Here is a 13,106-nt window from a genome sequence, read left to right as displayed (position 1 = left end):
CGTGGAGCATTTCGAGCAGCATATCTTATTTTATATTTTAAAGTAGCAAACACAGTTAGGAAAACCATGATGATAAAGCTCTCTGCAAACACATAGACAATAACTTGCTTGTTCTGAATGTTCCTGGCAGAGCATTTAGCTAGCAACTTGCAGCAGAAAACACTCTTTCCTTGTGGTTATAAATGTGACTGACTGTGAAATTTCAGCTGTAAATGATGATGCAGACACATATTTGCTTAAAGATCTTCAGGACAACCAGGAAGAAGCAAACGCACATGGCATTTCCTCTCCAGTTTTCTTCCCTACAGGGTAGGGTCTCACCCTGTGCAGCCATTAGGACCTCAGGTCCCCTTGATGTCCACCAGGAGCCAAGGCTGCAGGCTCCAGGGCGATCATAGGTGACACCGCCTGTTACTCCCAGGATCCTTGACATGGTCGATGCTTCTCATCGAGTTTGGCACTTGGACACTTAGCCAAGCAGCAGCAGCAGGGATGTGTTAAAAGATGAGAAATGGAGGCAGAGAACAGATTTCACCAGCCCTTTGCGTTAGAGATCATCATTCTAGGTGCCATGAGAAGAACGGACTCAAGGGAGGCCAATTAGAGGCATAGGGATGACTAGGGAGCTGTTGCTATTGGTGAGCTGAGCATAGCGCCTCAACTCATCTGAACTCGGTCATAGTTGTGGGAACAAAGCATTTGGACAGACGGAGAGCACTAAGAAGTTAAACCAGTCTCTCACCCTCTCTGTCTCCTTCCCAGTCCTCTCTCATCCTCTTCTCCTCTTCTTGCCCCCTCTCCCTGCCCCTCCGCATTCCACCCCTTCAGACTACCTCCCAATAAATCACACTGTCATTCCAGGCAACAGTGTTCCAGGGCAGACACTGGTTTCTCTTTTCTAACATCTGCTCTCTTTGAAAGAGTATCATTCAAAGGCTTACAATATTTACCCCAAAACACTTATTAGAGCTTTTCAACCAAAGCCAACCAAACCAAACCAAACCAAAATACTGACTTTTCAATGACTCTGTTCATAGAATGAATAATGCCCAAAGACACATCTTATCAAGAAGAACTGCTCTATCAGATGAAAAGGGAACCAAGACCAAAAAATTAGGGGCTAATCTGTTCTATACCCAGAATTCTCAATAGTGGCATTGTACAAGAAGCAGCTCCATATTATAAAAATATACAAATAAAACATATTATTAGAAGTCCAGAACCTGTGGTATTTGGCAACGTTAAGCCCTTCTTTGAAGTTCCTGGAAGAATATTGATACAATGTTTGAGGCTAATTAGTTGTAGTCCATGAACCCCAGAGACCAGGGACACATTTAACTGCCATGTGAGTTGTGATTTGTTTTATAACACAAACTTTAAAATATTCAGTTTAAAAATACAAAATAATAGATAAGACTTGTTTTCAGTTCATTGCCTGTCTCTGCCCTCTAGTTGACAGGGTGGGTGGGATGGATGGGTCAGAGGGGCTGCATGTGGCCCTTTGTTGGTACACTTTGTTGTGATACAAAATGACATTGCTGCCAAATTATTTCATAGAGAAGCTGCAAGATGACGCAGAAGATTTTCTTTCTTGTAGAAGATGCGGCCAGTGCTGCTTAGGAAATCACTAAATTGGCACTTCATTTTGACAACCAGAATTATTCCAATACCATTTGGTCACTGTCCCAGTGGAGCTTCAAAGCTGCTAGAAGACTCTGGCCATGATTCTTCTCATATCACAACATACCAGACCATAACAACTCACACCACACCACAGCACCCACACCACAGCACACTACACAACCCTATGACACAGCACACCATTTCACACCACACCACATAGTTCACCATATCACACCACACCATACCATACCACATTACACCACAACCCATCACCCCTCACCAAACCACCCCTTACCACACCATGGTACATCACACCAGACCACACCACCCCAATCAATACCACATCATATGTGTATGGGGTTGGGACAGGGAGGGCATGTATTAGGGCATTCAGAAGTCCCCTTTCCCTCTAGAGGATAGATAGGTGTCTTCGCCATGTAGGAGGGAATCTACTTCCAAAGTCCCATGCAGTAGAGAAACCCCTTCCGACTTGTCCCAACTGAGCATTATCTGAAAGCTTCCAGTAGTTCAGAATTCCTCAACTGCTTCTCCAAAGGAATTCAGCCACCAGCCCTTCCATTTGCAGACACTTCTAATTGTTAAAAAATCCTTCTTTGTCTTAAGCTGAAATTGACTGCATCTTTAACCCATTTGTCATGGTTCTGTTGTACGGAACTCTACAGAGTATGCCTAAACTCCCACACAGGCCTTTGATAATGTCCCCATTCAGTTTTCTCTTTTCCAGATAAGACATCCTTACTTCTTTTAATCAATTCTCATCACCCAGTGTTGACACTGTCAACCCCCTAGGTGACCACACTCTGACTGTCACTGTTTGAGTGTGAAGCCAGCCATGTAGAAAACTGCAATGCTGCCACCTTGCACACCCTGCCATGGAACCTGATGCCCGAAGCCATTCCTGAGCCAACTCATAGTCAGGAATTAGTATTTCAGCCCCAATTCCACTAGTGTGTGACCTTGGACATGTCATCTATCCACTTTGGAAATTCATTTTTTCAACAGTAAAAATGAAGGGGCTGGATTATATTACATTCTGTGATTCATTCTACGGTTTCAGAGTAGTCAATATCAAATGGAGATTTATCTTGTGAAAGAGAGCACATTAGCCCATCATCACTGTCAGAGAACTAGGTTTCAGTCCCTTTACTAACTCTCCTGAGCAAAGGGACAACAGGCCCCTGGCGGGGGGAGGCAGAAAGAGTTTTGGTAGGTACTAGAAGAGAGAGGGGTCAGAAACATAGAGGGTTGCCCACGGAGAAAAGATCTAGAGATCCAGTGAACATTTCCATCTGAGCAGAAGGAACCATAATGACTTTGGAGAGAGATGCTAAAGAATAAGTTCCAGGCAAATTAAATGGGCTTTCCAATTTTGTCTAGAGTTAGCCTGGTTCCAACAAGATGTGGACTCCTATAGCATAATGAAGCAGGAGTTCTGCTTTTGAATGAATATTAACAGAGTGAGCTCAGTTATTCAGAGGCCAGCTCATCCAGTTAGTGAGTTATATAAACACTTCAGTTTTGCTCCTGGCACTAGAAATTTGGCCAGATCACCACTTACAACAGAACCATGGAAAACAGAAAGAGGAATAATATTTAAAATGAACAAACTAGGACTTCAGCTTTTGTAACAGAGGATTAGCTCCTACTAGATCAATCTTCCTGTAAATAACTATACATTCTGCTTAAAATATAAAGAAACAACTTCCTGAAAGCACTGGATGCAGTCAAAAGCAGGTCTACACTGGAGGTAAATGAAATCTATGCTTGGAAGGAGGAAAAAGCACTGGTGATTTCCTTTGTTTACAGGTTTCATCTGAGGATAGACCTTCAGATGAAGGCAAGTAAGGCAGCCAAACTCAGAAAGAAAACCTGCAGCTTTACTGGCTTGAGGAACAAGCAGAGTTTTGGGGTGACCACAGCAGCTGTGATATGAAAGAGCAAATCCTAGAAAGGAGAAAGCTGGGGTGGGAGGGAGTTCTAAATTCTGTGTATAATGTCTGTTCAAGACTCTGGCTAACCCAAGACTCTGGCATGTATTAGGAAGATTCCAAGCAGCCCAGTTAAGGCTAAACAAACTGAACTCTGTTGCTGCCCACTTAGGGGAAACAGAGTTTGGAGTTTGAATCCAGCCAACAGACAAAAAAAAAAAAAAAAAATGAAAGCAATCCCCAGAAAAACATACCAGAACTCAACAAAGTAAGTAGAAGAGAGAAAATAACAAAGGACACAAATCAATGAAATAGAAAACAGACAAACAATAGAAAAAATTTAAGAAGTCCAAAAGTTGGTTCTTTAAAAATACCTATAAACTTGAAAGATACTTAGCTAGACTGCTCAAGAAAAAAACTGGGTGCACAAATTACCAATGTCAAAAGTGAAAGAGATCTACTATAGATCCTACAAAAGTTCAAGGACAATAAGGGAACATTATGAAAAACTTTATTCAACTAAATTTGACAATTTACATTTGTCAAACTTGACAAATTCCTTGAAAAAAAATGTACCGCACAAATACTAACACAAGATAAATAGAATAACCCCACACCTTTTTAAAAGATAAAAATAATTCTCAAAACCCATCTCACAAAGAAAACTCCAGGCCTAGATAGGTAGCTTCACTAGTCAATTCTATCCAATAATAAAGAAGAAAAACACCAATCTTATATAAACTCTTTCAAAAAATGGAGGAAGAAGAAATTCTTCCCGCGTCATTTTAAGAGGCAGGGATAACCCTGACACAAAAACCTGACAAAATCATAAAAACAGAAAATTGCAGGCCAATATCCCTGTTTAACATAAATGAAAAATCTTTAACAACTAATAGCAAATAAAATCTAGCAATATAGAAAAAGGACAGTATATCACAAACAAAAGAGGTTTATCTCACAAATTCAAGGTTAGTTTAACCTTCAAAACTCAACAAATATAATTCATCATATTGATACAAGAAAAGAGAAAACTCATTAATCATTTATTTCAACAGAGAAGGCATTTGTCAAAATCCATCATTCATTGTTGATTAAAAACTCTCAGCAAGGGCCAACCCCATGGCGCACTTGGGAGGTGCGGGTTCGGATCCTATATAGGGATGGCCGGTGCACTCGGTGCGGCCGGTCACACACACAAAAAAAGAAAACTCTCAGCAAACTAAGATTAGTAGAAAATTTTATCATCTTGATGAAGGGCATCTATGGAAAACCAACAGATAACATCATTAATGGTAAAATGTTAAATACTTTCCCCTATTATTGGGAACAATTATATCCACTCTTTTTACTTCTATTCAACATTGCACTGGAGTCCTAGCCAATGCAATAGGCCAAAAAAAATGAAAGAAGGAAAGGAAGAAAAGAAAATATATATGGCATAAAGATGGGAAAGGAAGAAATAAAGCTGTGGCTATTTAGGGATGACATGATTATTTGTGCAGAACTAAGAAATTTATAAAGCAATCAGCAGAACTAATAAGTTAATTTAGCAAGGTTGCAGGAAACAAGGTCAATATACAACAACAAATTACATTTTTATATACTAGCTATAAACAATTCAAAAATGGAATTTGAAACTATTTTATTTTCAATAGCATTAGGAAATATAAAATTCTTAATGATTAATGTAGCAAAAGATGTGGAAAGCCTGTACACTGAAAATTGCAATCCTTTCCTGACAGAAATTAAAGAATATATGTTTGTGGATCAGATGACTCAATATTGTCATGATGTCAATACACTCCAAATTGTGCTACAGAGCCAATGCAATACCAATCATAATCCCACCATGTAGAAAGAGATGAGGTATTTCCAAAATTTAATTGGAAAGGCAAATGCAGTAGGATATATGGAGCAATCTTGGAAAAGATAAACAAGATTGGAGGATTTGCTCTCCTTGCTCAAGGCTTTCTACAAAGCTGCAATAACCATGACAGTGTGGTACTGGTACAGACAGACCAGTGAAACAGAATATAGAACCCAGAAATAGACCCACACTTACATGTCAACTGATTTTTCTAAACTTTTTATTTGAAAATAATCAGACATTCACAAGAAATTGCAAAGATAGTACAAAGAGGTCTTATGTTTATGTTTAGGACTTTGATTTAAGCGTTCAAAGCATTAAAAAGTATATAAATATCACTCCCACAAAAATGCAAATTTCTACAAGAATTTCATATTTCTTAATGCAGTTAAAAACATAAAACTTGAAATAAGTACTCGTATACTCACTGTCTAATCACAGGAATTCTGGAGGGAGAATTTATGTTTTGTTATCTTCATAGGCATTTAAAATACTAGTGCCTCCAAGCATTCAATTCAGGAAGAGTGTTTTGGGTGGACTTTCAGATCCAGTTCAGTGCTAAACCCATGCTCTACTGGTCATCAACGTGGGGCTGCTGAGGCTCTCTGTCTCCTTCTTCTCCTTCCTTCTGTTTATGCCCAAGGCCGGTCCATATTTTGATCAGAATCATCATCACCAGGTACTGCATTTAAATGTCTCCCTGAAGATAGTAAAGATACAAAATGTATTCTCACATAATCTCAGCATAAATCCCTAGAAAACCTCAAGATGAAATTCCTTGCCCAAGGCCATAATGTGCCTCTTTCAAATAATAACACAATTTTAAAAGAAAGAAAGAAGAATATAAACAGATTTGAAGGTTTGCTGCAGTGGAACTCAGACTTTCCCTAGATTTTTGTGGGGTTTTTAAAAAATTTTTGCTTTAAAAAACTATTTTATTATTATTTTTTAATTGGGGTAAAATATATACAGTATAAAATTTAGCTTTCAACCATTTTCAAGTGTATAGTTCAGTGGCATTAAGTACATTCACATTGTTGTGCAGCCATCACCACCATCTGTCTCCAGAACTTTTTCTCTTCCCAACCTGAAGCTCTATCACTATTAAAAAATAACTCCCTACCACCCCCTCACCCCAGCCTTGGCAACACCATTCTTTCTGTCTCTACGACTACTCTGTTTCTTATGCGAGGTGGAATCACACAGTGTTTGCCCTTCTGTAACCGGCTTATTTTACTTAGCACAATGTCTTCAAGTTTTATCCATGTTGTAACCTGTTTAAGAATTTCTTTCCTTTTTTTTTTTTTTCTTTTGTCTTTTTCGTGACCGGTACTCAGCCAGTGAGTGCACCGGCCATTCCTATATAGGATCTGAACCGGCGGCGGGAGCGTGGCTGCGCTCCCAGTGCCGCACTCTCCCGAGTACGCCACGGGGTCGGCCCAGAATTTCTTTCCTTTTTAAGGCTGAATAATATTCCACATCTGTTATACACATTTAGCTTGTCCATTCATCTATTGATGAGCACTTGGATTGCCTCTACCTTTTGGCTATCATGAGTAATACTGCTGTGAACATGGGTGAACGAATATCTGAGTCCCTGCTTTCAACACTTTGGGATATATATACCCAGAAGTGGAATCTCTAGATTATTCGTAGGTTTCTGTCCACATTATAAATAGCAGTTTTGAGAGTCACAAAATTTATGCTTAGAAAATGTCATGAAATTTGGAATAACACAAATTAAATTCAGATTTAGAAATCTTGTGGTGTTAGTTTTTTGCCTTTTAAAAAACTTTTTATTATGAAAAAAAATTCAAACCTAACCACAAGTAGAAAGACTAGTATAAAAATCCACATGTACCAAAGTTTAGCTTATCTACCCAAACCTAAAGTTCTGGCATTCTTGGAAAACTATATGTTTTCACATGGATTGTCTTTAGTTCATCTGTAAACTAAAGACATTCTTAGATGGTGTCTAATTGCTGGATCTATAGACAGATAGCATATATGTACAACATGATGTTTGCTTGTTTTCTTAAGTCATTTTAGAAACCTTTAAAGATTTCCAAGCTGTATTTCTCAAACGATCATTCATCTGACTTACAATGCACATACGCTGCAGTAAGCCTGGTAAGCTCCTGACATTTGAATGAAGACACTTCTGGGGAGCACCCTGAAATCCTATTGAAAGCATCTGGTGGCTAAAAGGGGCTAATTAGATTCACCAGGACATATAGGATCAGCATTTTTAGGGCTTAAGGGGTCAAAGGAGGAAGCACAATAAAAATCAAGAAACAAATGTCCATAAATCAGAATAGAATGTAAAAGTGCATTACTAGAGCTAATAGTCTACAGTAGAGTTGCAGGAGCCGCTTTGGAAAAAGAATGACATTCCGTAAAATGGTGTGGGCTCTGAGCAAGACGGCAGTGGTGTTGCATGGGAACCCCTGTCTCTTCATTTAATGAATGCTCACATCAAAGGCAGTGAAGGAAACTCCAGCCAAAGGTGATGCTAACAAGACTGGAGTGAACTGAAATGCCTTTTGAAAGTGATCAAATGATTCCTGTGGACTATTTGAGAAGGAAAGCAAAGCATTTTGACATTTTCCAAACACATGGGAAATAATTAATATTTTAGAAAAAGTCCAGATGACTGAGTATAAGAATGTGAAAAAATGTATACTTGTGCCAATTAATAGCTGTGTGAAATTAGACAAGTTACTTAACTGTTTTCTCATGTGTAAAATAGAGTTCCTTGTAGTTGTTCATTAAGTCGACCACCACTATGAGCAGCGTATATTCTGAGTGCTGGGGAGCCAGCATACAAGGTCCCTATTCTCATGTATCTTAGATTCTAATGGAGGCAGACAGGTAGTAAACAAGTAAACAAATAATAAAGAAGATAGATTTGGAGAGTGGTAGGTGCTATGGCAAAAATGAAATGACAAGAAAGATCATGTGAATATTTGAGGGAGGGAATTTCAGGCAGAGGGAATAACAAGTGCAAAGGTCCTGAGGCAGGAGAGAGCTTGGAGGATTTCAAAAAGAACAGCTCAATGAGCAAGTTGTGGCTGCAGCTCAATGAGCAAGTTGGGGAGGATAAGAAAGTGGTCATAGGTGTTGAACGAGGGGGTCTGAAAAATGGGGAAGGGGTAAGTCTAATAGAGCAGTACAAAGAGCTTGGATTTTATTGTAAGTATAACAGTAAGCCTCTGGATAGGTTTTATGCAGAGAGTAGCATGATCTGATTTAGATTTTTGAATGGTTGTCTGGATACTGAGTGGAAAGTGGAGAGAAGGGAACTAAGAGTAGCAGGGAGGAGACCAATAGAAGGCCGACTCAGTACACCGTCCAAACAAGACAAGTTGGTGGCCTGCACTGTGGTAGAGAAGTGAGCCAAATGGGTGCATGGATAGACTGAATATGGGGGGTGAGGGAAAGAAAGGATGATCATAGCATTGACCTGGTGGGGTGCTTTGAGAATAAAATGAGACAACTGTAAAGTTAACACATGGTGCCTGGATCAGTGATGTTATTCAGATGATCATGACATTGACAATGACTAAGGCAAGGAACAGGAGGAGGAGAAGGAGGCTGTGGCTTGCTCTTTCCTGTAGGACTAAAGCAAAGCAGTCATGAACCATTTGACTTGCCTTTAGGGTGACAGGAACTTGACAAAGTCTAGAAAACAGGCAATCTCTACACTAAATTTGCGAATGAAGAATATTTGAATGTTGAATTCTGTCAAATGCTTTTCCTACATCTATTGAAATGATCATATGATTTTTGTCTTTCATTCTGTTAATGCAGTGTATCACATTTATTGATTGCATATATTGAAACATTTTTGAATCCCAGTAATAATGCTTGATTATGTTGAATGATCCTTTTAACGTGCTGTTAAATTTGGTTTGCTAGTATTTTGTTGAGGATTTTTGTGTCTATGATCATCAGGGATATTGATCTGTAACTTTCTTTTCTTAAAGTGTCTTTATCTGGCCTGATATGAAGGTAATGCAAGTTCCGTAAGATGAGTTTGGAAGTATTCCCTTCTCTTCAATGTTTTTGGAAGAGTTTGAGAAGGATTGGCATTAATTCTTCTTTAAATGTTTGGTAACTCGTCAATGAAGGCATCAGGTCCTAGACTTTGCTCTGTTAGGAGGTTTTTAATTACTGATTCTTCTCCTTACTGGCTATTGGTCTGTTCGGTCTTTCTATTTCTTCATGATTCAGTCTGGGTCGGTTGTGTGTTTCTATGAATTTGCCCATTTCTTCTAGGTTATCCAATTTGTTGGCATATAATTGTTCATAGTATTCTTTTATGATACTTTGTATTTCTTTGGTATCAGTTGTAATGTCCTCTCTTTCATTTACCATTTTATTTATTGGAGTCCTCTCTCGTTTTTTCTTCATTAGTCTAGCTAAAGGTTTGTCAATTTTTTGTTTATCTTTTCAAAAAACCAACTCTTCGTTTTATTAATTTTTTATTGTCTTTCTAGCCTCTATTTTATTTATTTGTCCTTTAATCTTTATTATAAAAACTCTCAACACATTAGGTATAGTAAGAGTGCACCTGAGTATAATAAAGGCCATAAACGAAAAGCCCACAGTGAACATCACACTCAATTGTGAAAAGCTGAAAGTATTCCCTCTAAGATCAGGAACAAGACAAGGATGCCCACTCTTATCACTTCTATTCGACATAGTACTAGAAGTCCTAGCCAGGGCAATTAGGCAAGAGATAGAAATAAAAGGCATCCAAACTAGAAATGAAAGAGTTAAATTGTTCCCATTTGCAGACATCATGATCTTATATATAGAAAACCCTAAAGACACCACCAAAAAACTATTAGAACTAATAAATAAATTCAATAAAGCTGCAAGATACAAAATCAACATACAAAAATCTGTGTGTTTCTATAGACTAACAACAAACTATTAGGAAAAAAGTTAAGAAAATAATCACATTTACAATAGCACAAAAAGAATACAATGCTTAGGAATAAATTTATCTAAGGAGGTGAAAGATCTATACACTGAAAACTATAAGACATTGATAAAAGAAATCAAAAAAGACACAAATAAATGGAAGGATATCTTGTGGTCATGGATTGGAAGAATTAATATTGTTACTATATCCATAGTACCCAAAGCAATCTACAGATTCAATGCAATCCATATCAAAATTTCAATGGCATTTTTCACAGAAATAGAAGAAACAATCTTAAAATTCACATGGAACTACAAAATACCCTGAATAGCCAAAGCAATCTTGTGAAAGAACAAAGCTGGAGGCATCATACTTCCTGAATTCAAACTACATTACAAGCTTGTAGTAATCAAAACAGTATAGTACTAGCATTCAAACAGACACATAAACCAATGGAACAAATAGAGAAGCTGGAAATAAACCCACACATATAGTGTCAACTAATTTTTAACATTGGTGTCAAGAATACACAAAGAGAAAAGGATGGTCTCTTCAATAAACGGTGTTGGAAAACTGGATATTCACAGGCAAAAGAATAAAATTAGACCCTTACCTTACACCATACACAAAACATTAACTAGAAAGGGGTTAAGACTTAATTGTAAGACCTGAAACTATAAAACACTTAGAAGAAAACAGGGGAAAAGCTCCTTAACATTAGACTTGGTGATGATTTTTTTTGTATACAAAAACAAAAGCACAGTCAACAAAGGCAAAAATAAACAAATGAGACTACATCAAACTAAAAACTTTTGTACAAAGAAAACAATCAGTAAAATGAAATAGGCAACTTATGGAGTGGGAGAAAATATCTGCAAACCATATGTCTGATAAGGTGTTCATACTCAAAATGTATAGGGAACACACACAACTCAAGAGCAAAAAAAACATATAGCCCAATTTTTTAAAAAAAGTGGGCAAAGGACCTGCACAGACATTTTCCAAAGAAGACATACAAATGGCCAACAGGTACATGAAAAGATGCTTAACATCACGCATCATCAGGGATATACAAGCCAAAACTACAGTGAGAAATCACTTCACACCTTTCAGAGTGGATATTGTCAGAAAGACAAAGCGGTAAGTGTCGGGGAGGGTGTGGAGAAAAGGAAACCCTTGTACCGTGTTGATAGGAATGTAAATTGGTGCAGCCATTATGGAAAACAGCATGGAGATTCTTCAAAAAATTAAAAATAGAACTACAATACAATCTAGCAATCTCACTACTTGCTATATATCCAAAGGAAATAAAATCAGTGTCATAAAGAGAGATCTGCACCCCCATATTTATTGCAGTATTATTCACAGTAGTTAAGATATGGAAACAACCTAAGTTTCCATCAACAGATGAATGGATAAGGAAAATGTGATATATATATATATATATATATATATATGTATGTATGTAATGGAATGTTATTCAGCCATACAGAAGAAAGAAATCCTACCATTTGTGATGGCATGGGTAAATCTAGAGGACATTATGCTAAGTGAAATAAGCCAAAAACAGAAAGATAAATACTGCATGATCTCACTTATATGTGAAATCTAGAAAGGTCAAACTCACAGAAGCAGAGGATAGAATGGTGGTTGCTAGTGGCTAGCTGGGGGTTGGAGGATATGGGGAGATGTTGGACAAAGGGTACAAACTTTCATTTATAAGATGTATGAGTTCTGGGAATCTAATGTATGGCATGATGACTATAGTTAACAACACTGCATTGTTTACTGAAATTTGCCAAGAGAGTAGATCTTAAGTGTCCTTACCATACACACATATTCACACACACACCAGTAACTATGTTTGGTAATGGATGTGTTAATTAATTTGATTGTGATAATCATTTTACAAAGTATATAAATATCAAATCATCCCATTGTACACCTTAAATATATTATTCAATTTTTGTCAGTTGTACCTCAATAAAGATGGAAAAAAATATTAAAAGTAAATTTTAAAAAAAGAATATTGGAATAATTTAACTGAGACTATACAATTTATTCTTTTATTTCATCAAAATTGAGCAAAGTACAATGGGCAAAGAATCAGCACAGGTACCCAAGTGATTAGGTGAATATGAAACAGTGTACTGCTTCTCAGAATTTAGTCCTTTACAAACCACTTTCATGATTTGTTATATCCATGATTTGCCAATACAATTGTTTAGTTACTATTCTTTTTTAAATCAAATCACTCATAAATTAAATATATTTGGCTTTTAGCATGAACGGAAAGCCAATATGTGCTAATATGATGGTAACTCTAAACAGGAATGTGATGCACACAAAGCAACATTCTTCAGTTCTAGTAGGTTATTGCTTCCTGCTGAAGGCTGAGTCTGTGGCCCCCTCTTTGTTAAACAGGATGTTTAGGGAGTACAGTAGGCCCTTCATATCCTCATGTTCTGCATCTCCAGATTCAACCAACCTCAGATGGAAAGTATTTGAGGGAAAAAAAAAAAAAACAATAAAAAACAACAATACAACAAATAAAAATAATACAAATAAAAATACATAATAGCAACTATTTACAAGTATTTTCATTGTATTATGTATTATAAGTAATCCAGAGATGCTTTAAAGAACAGTCATCAGTCACTTAACAACAGGGATATGTTCTCAGAAATGTGTTGTTAGGATATTTTGTCATGTGCAAACATCACAGAATGTATATACA

This window comes from Cynocephalus volans, chromosome 13 (genome assembly GCF_027409185.1).
Source record: "Cynocephalus volans isolate mCynVol1 chromosome 13, mCynVol1.pri, whole genome shotgun sequence".
NCBI lineage: Eukaryota > Metazoa > Chordata > Mammalia > Dermoptera > Cynocephalidae > Cynocephalus > Cynocephalus volans.
The sequence above is the reverse complement of the archived record's forward strand: the minus strand, read 5'-3'. Positions refer to the sequence as shown.